Source organism: Lepus europaeus, chromosome 19 (genome assembly GCF_033115175.1).
Source record: "Lepus europaeus isolate LE1 chromosome 19, mLepTim1.pri, whole genome shotgun sequence".
Classification (NCBI taxonomy): Eukaryota; Metazoa; Chordata; class Mammalia; order Lagomorpha; family Leporidae; genus Lepus; species Lepus europaeus.
The window spans coordinates 36,212,894-36,220,741 of NC_084845.1; the positions used below are offsets into that span (position 1 = coordinate 36,212,894).

General features: G+C 53.2%; 1 pseudogene; it reads right to left on the minus strand.

Annotated features, from left to right (window-relative positions):
- Nucleotides 1-6,151: 6,151 nt before the first annotated feature.
- LOC133747702 (RNA-binding protein PNO1-like) lies at nucleotides 6,152-6,660 on the minus strand (annotated as a pseudogene).
- Nucleotides 6,661-7,848: the final 1,188 nt, after the last annotated feature.

A 7,848-nucleotide genomic window follows, 5' to 3' on the forward strand; every position in this document is an offset into this window, starting at 1 on the left:
AATTCCCTGCATATCTACTCCCCAGTGTCCGCCCCTGGGCAGGTGTGAGGTCTGCCCCTGCATACAAGGGGCTGGAGGCACCGCATCTCAGCTCTGTCATCGTGAAGTCACTCAACCATCCACCCACCAGAGAACGAGGGGAACCACGGCCCAGAAAACAGTGCAGGGAGGTGCGCTGCGACTGGCCTGGGCTCTGACCCCGGGGCTGCTGGAGGAGGCTGTGTCCGGGTCACCCCCTGGGGCCGCTGGAGGAGGCTGTGTGCCCAGGGTCACCCCTGGGGCAGCCTCTGCTTCCCCGGTGCCCAGTCTTCTCACATGAGCAGTTGGTGTTTCGTGGCAGCAACAGCGTGTCTTCTTCGGAACACACTATAGATTCCAACAAATATCTATGGGCTGACCTTGGCCAGCCTCACCAAGCAACAGGGCCTTCCTGGAGGAGGGGCCTTTGAGGCTGGGTTTGGGGGAAATCTGAGTGCCGTGGGTTGGGCTGGCCTGGGGAGCTGTAGCATTTAGCCAAGTGCCAGGTGTGGCAATAAATGCTCAAAAGAAACATGGGAGGTGATGATGAGGACGACCATTAAAAAAACTGGGCCTCATCAAAATTCAGAGGCAGGAGCCAGTGGGCTCCTGGGGATGCTTCTAGTTCTGGAATCCTATAGGATGTCTCTGAAACCTACAGAGAGGTTTCTCTGCTCCTCCATTGGCAGAGCAGCCGGCGGGGGTCTGAACACTCCTTCCTGGAGGTCCACAGCATGAGATGGTAAGGCACCTGCCGTAGTGAGGTCAGAGCAGGGCCTTGCAGTTTGGGGGTTGATGAAGGCTGTAGGGCCGTGGCTAACACCGATGGGCTAGAGTTGGGGTCCACCCCACCCCCGGCATTCTTAGCTCCCCCTCGATGGATGCACACGGTTCTCAAGTCACTTCTCTGCATGTGATGGGACACAGAGGGGGTGGGAGCTTTATTTATCCTCCCAGGGACGGGAAGGAGGGGCTCACTGAACAGCGGGATGGCGGAGGGACTGCCAGCCCTGCTATTTATAGATGAAAGGTCATCGTCTTGCTTTGTTCTTGTGATCTGAAATTCCCAGCGTTTTCCTTCTCCCATTTTCACTTCCTCCCTGTGAGTAGTTTTCCTTTAGTTAAAAAAAAAAAAACAAAAACAAAAACAAACAAACAAAAAAAACTTGACTCATTGGCTACCAGTTTTCTCAAGTTCCCAAAGGGACATGAGACAGCAACAATTCAGCCACGTAAGAACTCAAGCCAGGGCAGGTGTTATGGCAAAGTCGGTTAGGCCAATCCTTGAGACGCCTGCAGCCCATATTGGAGCACTGGTTTTCTCTTTTCTTTCTTTCTTTTTTTTTTTTTTTAGAAAAAGATTTTTATTTATTTGAGAGGTAGAATTACAGACAGAGAGGGAGAGAGAGAGAAAAGTCTTCCAACCACTGGTTCACCTCCCAAATGGCCGCAAAGAGCAGAGCTGAGCTGATCCAAAGCCAGGAGCCAGGAGCTTCTTCCGGGTCTCCCATGCGGGTGCAGGGGCCTGAGGACTTGGGCCATCTTCTTCTGCTTTTCCAGGCCACAGCAGAGAGCTGGATCGGAAGTGGAGCAGCTGGGTCTCGAACTGGTAGAACACCGATTTTCAAATCCCAGCTATCCAGCTCCCAATCCAGCTCCCTTGCCAGTGTGCCTGCGAAGGCAGCAGCAGATGGCTCAGGTGTGAGGGCCCCTGCACCTGTGTGGGAGACCTGGATGGAGTTCAGGGTTCCTAGCCCAGCCCTGGCTGTTGCAGCCATTTGAGGAATGAATTAGTGGATGGAAGATCTTTCTCTGTCTCTCCTTCTCTCTGTGTTGCTCTGCATTTCAAACAAAATAAATGAATCTTAAAAAAAAAAAAATTCAAGCCAGGGTTGGCGCCGTGGTGCACTGGCTTAATCCTCTGCCTGCAGCGCCAGCATCCCATATGGGTGCTGGTTCTAGTTCCGGTTGCTCCTCTTCCAGTCCAGCTCTCTGCTGTGGCCTGGGAGGGCAGTGGAGGATGGCCCAAGTGCTTGGGCCCCTGCACCTGCATGGGAGACCAGGAGAAGCACCTGGCTTTTGGCTTCGGATGGGCGTAACTCTGGTCGTTGCGGCCATTTGGGGAGTGAACCAATGGAAGGAAGATCTTTCTCTCTGCCTCTCTCTTCACTGTCTGTAACTCTACCTATCAAATAAATAAATAAATAAAATCTTTACCAAAAAAAAAAAAACATTTAAGCCTCAGGGTCAGGCCCTGGTGTAGGTACTTTCCCAAAATCCACTCGTCCACTGCTCCCAGGGATCCTTAGGAGAAGGCATCGCTATCATCCCTCTTCACAGATGACACAACTGAGACACAGCATACAAAAACCCGTCTCCAAAGTTGGCAGGGCGCAAGGGACCAAGACGCGCCACGATGCCTTAACCACACAACTTAAATCCTCGAGAAAGCCAGCTCTGGTTTCGGGCGGTTGGATGGAAAGTACATCTGCTAGTTTGCAGGAGACAGCTCAGTAATCAGAGGGTAAGATGCTTGTTAGTGATTAGGGGAATGTTTTGCTCATGTCAAAGATGAACCAGAGACACGACTTCCTTTTTAGCTCCAATCACAAAGCAAGACCGCTTTTCCTGTTGGCAACCTTCCATTGTCCCCAGAGGGACGGAAGTCGGACAGCGGCCAAGGAAACAGCAGCGCGACAGCCAGGGGGGCCAGGGGTGACTCACAGCTGTTTCCTGGTTCCACCCACCGCAGGGCAGCCGAGGGGCAGCAGGGCCACCTGCAGAGAGCAGCTCCACCTCCGGCCAGCGGACAGTGAGAGGGGCTTGGCTTGCTTATTTCATTTTGTTTAAATCATTAGGAAATACCAAGACCTCCGACCTGCTTCCTTCCCCCACCCCCACCCCATTCAGGCAGCCGTCTCTTGATGCCTTGGAGAGAAAGATGTGATGGAAGCGCAAAAGAAAATATTCTTTCCCCGGCTTTTGAGTTTCAAAATAGAAAGATCAGATGAATTCAACCACAGAGACACGGAGGGGTGGGTACTGGGTGCGACCAGCACCGAATCAGCCCAGCACCCCTTCCCAGGGAGAGTAGATTGGGAAAATACAGACTTTGGTGAGGGTCCTGAAAGGGGACGCTCATGCTTTGTCTAAGCCTCTGGTTGAAGGCAATACCCCCAGCCAGACTGTGGAGCCAACACCCAGAGCCCCAGGGCCACTTCCTGGGAAGGGCTCTGGGGAGGTGTGAGACCCCAGAGCCGCAGGAAAGCCCGAGCCTGGACAGCAGCTAAGAGTGGGGAGGTCCTGAACCTAGAGGGAGGAGAGAGGGTCCCAACAGCAAGCTGGGAGCACACGGAGGACCCCCGACCCTTGGTTAGTGCCACCAACTTCTGGGCAGAGCACTCCAAATTGCCCACAGTGGCATTCCTGCCACCTGGCGAAACAGGGGCTCAGAACACAAATAAACCGACTTATAAGGAAAGCGCTATTTCCACCAACAGGAGTCCCCTCAAGCCCCACCACTTGCAGTCCCAGAACCTTGCTCGCAGCATTGTGTTTGGGGCGGGGCACAGGGTCCCCCTGGCTGAGCGCAGATACCATCAAAGCACGCATTTCTGGGGAGGGGTCTCCCCAGCGCCAGGTGTTTCAGCGCAGAATTGGCGCTGTGGTCGGAGAAGGCCAGCTCCCCATGGAGACGCCCCCTTCTTGTCTGGAACCGTGCGTGCTCGACCTGTCTGTCCCCTCCTGACCCACCCATCTCCCTGTGTTCAGGCAGGAATTTAAAATTCCAGATCACAAGTGTGTTGAGTAGAGGTCTTCAATCTCAAGTCTGGAGTTCACGGGGTCTCCAGGGCCCCCCTCTCCCGCCCAAGGCTTGCCGGTACCTGGCCTCCATGGGCTGCCGTGTCTTCATGGTCTGACTTGGCTCCTCTTGCACGAGGCTCTCTGATGGTGACATCCCAAGCATGGCTGGGCTGGCATGTCCTTCCCTCACATCTCTGCCCCCATTCCTCCCCCTCCCACCCCTCACCATCCACCTAGCCACCTGGCAGACCACCAGGCATTGCCTCCTCTGTGAAGTTTTGCCAGGTAAAGCTAACCACATCCTTTGTCTGTGACCTCACTATGCCAGGAGCCCATGGTTACCATGGCTCCTGCACCTCTTCAGTATCTTTTCGTCCCATCACCAGACTCAGGCAAGGGGCGGGATGGGGGCAGAGAGACAGAAGAGCAGCAAAGAAGATTGCTAACTATTGTCCACAGAAATTATCCCCACTGGGGAAATTATCCCCACTCCTCTGCCAAGGTCATATTAAAATGAAAAATGATGAAAATTTTAAAAAGAAGAGGCTGGAGTTGGGTGCAGGGGCTTAAGTGTCTGCTTGGGATGCCTGCTCCCATGTTGGAGACCCTGGTTTGAGTCTTGGCTGCTCCACTTCCCACCTGGCTTCCTGCTTGTGCCCCTGGGAGGCAGCAGGTGACGGCTGAGTGTCTGAGTCCCTGCCATCCACGTGGGAGACCCAAATGGAGTTCCAGGCTCCCGGCAGCAGCCTGGCCCAGGCCTGGTGGTTGCAGGCATTTGGGGAATGAACTAGCACGTGGAAGGTCTCTGTCTCTCAAAATAAAATGAAAACCGAAACATTTTAAAAATATGAATAAAATAATAGGAAGGTCACGATAAGAGAATGAAGGATGGTCCTTTGAAAAAAGGTATCTCGGCTTCTACACACACACACACACACTCATACACACACACTCACACACACATGATGCCCTCATACTCTCACTTGCCCTCAGCCCACAAAGTGGGGACCAGCTCCGGGGGGCGGGGGGGGGGGTGCCTGGTGGCTTGTGACATCACACTCCAGCAGCTGAGGTTTCCCTGGCAACCAGAATCCCAGGGATGCCCTTGGGAAGCTGTCGGAGGCCCCGCCCCTTGGGCCTCAATGTGGGTTGCTGAGCCCTAAGGGAGGCCATCAAGGCTAATAACACCGTCAGGAGACTCCCAGCAAAGGCAGCTGATTAGTGCACCATGAGACTTTGCAGATGCTAAATCTCATTCGCACAAATAAAACAAAACAAAAATCCCGTTTGCTTGTGGAGCCTGGGACTGGAGAAGCGCCGGGGTGGGGCCTAGCAGACCTTCCCATCCCAACACAGGGTTTGGAGGAGGCTCCGGAACTCGGTTCAACAGCCAGGGAACGCCGGGCGCCGGGCGAGCGTTAATCCCCACAGTCCAGGACAGGTCAAGTCTCCGATCCGGAACGCGGGGGGACGAGAGCGTGTTCAGATCTGGGACTCTTCTGTACTAAGTCTGTGTTTGCTTATTTAAAAGGCAGATTTGGGACTTATTTTTTATTTTTATTTTTAGATTTGGGACTTTAAATAATTTTGCGCATGGAATAAAGCTTCTTAGGTGGCATTTCCCACTTGTGGAGTCGTGTTGTCACTCGGAAAGTGTCACGTTTTGGAACACTTGGATTTCAGACTTCCTGATGAGGGATGCCCGCCCCGGGTGTGACTGTGTGCGTGGGTTCTCACCCCACGTCCCCAAGCCACCTGCTCTATTTTTAGCCTCTGTGCACCATTTGATGGAATCATCAATGTCCCCTATTGTCACAAATATTTTGAAATTCTGAAATAAATGTATATATATCTGACCCACATGCATTACATATATAGGAGAAAGGCAATTTATAACCACAGAACTTTTTTTTTTAAATTACTTATTTATTTGAAAGTCAGAGTTACATACAGAGAGAAAGAGAGAGAGAGAGAGAGAGAGAGAGAGAGAGAGATCTTCCGTTCTCTAATTCACTCCCCAGTTGGCCGCAACGGCCGGAGCTGTGCCAATCTGAAGCCAGGAGTCAGGAGCTTCTTCTGGGTCTCCCACACGGGTGCAAGGGCCCAAGCACTTGGGCCATCTTCTACTGCTTTCCCAGGCCATAGCAGAGAGCTGGAGTGGAAGTGGAGCCTCTGGGACACGAACCGGCACCCATACGGGATGCCGGCACTGCAGGTGGCGACTTTACCTGCTACGCCACAGTGCCAGCCCTACCACATAACTTTTGTTTTCCTGAAATGATTCCTTTAATTACAATTTATACAGAAGAAATGTTTATTGTTTATAAAGTCATATTCCTATTGCCCTGGACAGGGGGTCCCCCGTTCGGAACTTAACATCAGTGACTACAGGAGACTCGAGGAAGAGGTCACGCAGTCTGATGATGGCCAGTGCGTCCTCCACCTGAAAGCCGAGAAGAAGGGGGTCACAAAATCGGCAGCTTCGGGCAGAGCCCGGACGTCCTTGGTTTCTTTACATTCCCTGATGTCAAGTTAAAGCGTATCTGAAGTCCCAAATGTTCTACGACAGGACTAAATCTCCTCATCCAGATGGTGTGCATCTGTTAGCTGGGCCCGGAATTCCCCCGTCTCTTCTTTCCCACTCAGGAGTCGGTCCCCGGACAGGGGTGGGGAGACGGGTCTCTGCCCCTCGATGTCCATGCGGCCTGCGTCCCCTGCCTCCCTCGCTGTGGACAGCTGCTCAGCCTGTCGTTTTTTCACCCACAGGCCACCCTTGTGAGTGACTTGAATGAAGCCGTCCTCAGGCCCAGCACCCTGCGTCTCCATCCTGGCTTCCATTCCCCCAGGAACTTCCAACCCGGGTCGGCGCTCCCAGCTCGAACAGGTGCATGACCACGGCCAACCACATAACTTTTTTTAAAAAATGGCCGGTGCCGCGGCTCTCTTGGCTAATCCTCCACCTGCGGTGCTGCACCCCGGGTTCTAGTCCTGGTTGGGGCACTGGATTCTGTCCCGGTTGCCCCTCTTCCAGGCCAGCTTGCTGCTGTGGCCCAGGAAGGCAGTGGAGGATGGCCCAAGTGCTTGGGCCCTGCACCTGCATGGGAGACCAGGAGGAAGCACTTGGCTCCTGGCTTTGGATGGGAGCAGCGCGCCGGCTGCAGCGGCCATTTGGGGAGTGAACCAACGGAAGGAAGACCTTTCTCTCTGTCTCTCTCTCACTGTCTATTTCTGCCTGTCAAAAAAAAAAAAAAGTTTATTGGAAAGGCACAGTAACAGAGAGACAGGGAGAGGCAGAAAAAGGAGAGAGAGAAAGACCTTCATCTGCTGGTTCTATCCCCAAAGTGGCCATAAGGGCTGGAGCTGGGCAGGTTGAAGCCAGGAGCCTGGAACTCCAGCTGGTTCTCCCACTTGGGCCATCTTCCACTGCTGTCATCAGCAGGATGCTAGATTGGGAGTGGAGCAGCCAGGACTCAAACTGGTGCTCATGTAGGATGCTGGCGTCTTGGGCGATGGGTCAACCCACTGTGCCACAATGCCTGCTCGTTGTCACGTAACCTGAGATCGTATCCTTCCAAATATGTGAAGCCCTGGCCTCACCACACCAGTAAACTTTGTGAAGCAGACAATCTCATTTCTGGGTGAAATCATCATCAATGTATGTGTTGTCTGTAACGTGAGTTTCTTTTTATAATCGACAAAAGTGTGTATATTATCTCATGCAACGCGACCTCCAGACCCTGGCCCAGGGCTCCTACCGGCTGCAGCGTGTTTCACATGCTCTTCTTTGGAGCTCAGGAGTCCCTTGGCCCTGCCACAGAGGGTCAGGGAAACTCGGCGCTTTTTTTAACCAGAGCACTTCTGCTTTTATTTACTTTGTCACAACAGTGAGTAATAATTGCCAGTAATTGGGGGCATTTGCTGCATGCCAGGAACTGCCACAACCATCCCATGGGGCAAGAGTTGCAATCCCATTTTATGGATCAAGGAGTGAGGACTGAGGCCGCACACCTAGGGCCGGGTGTCTCT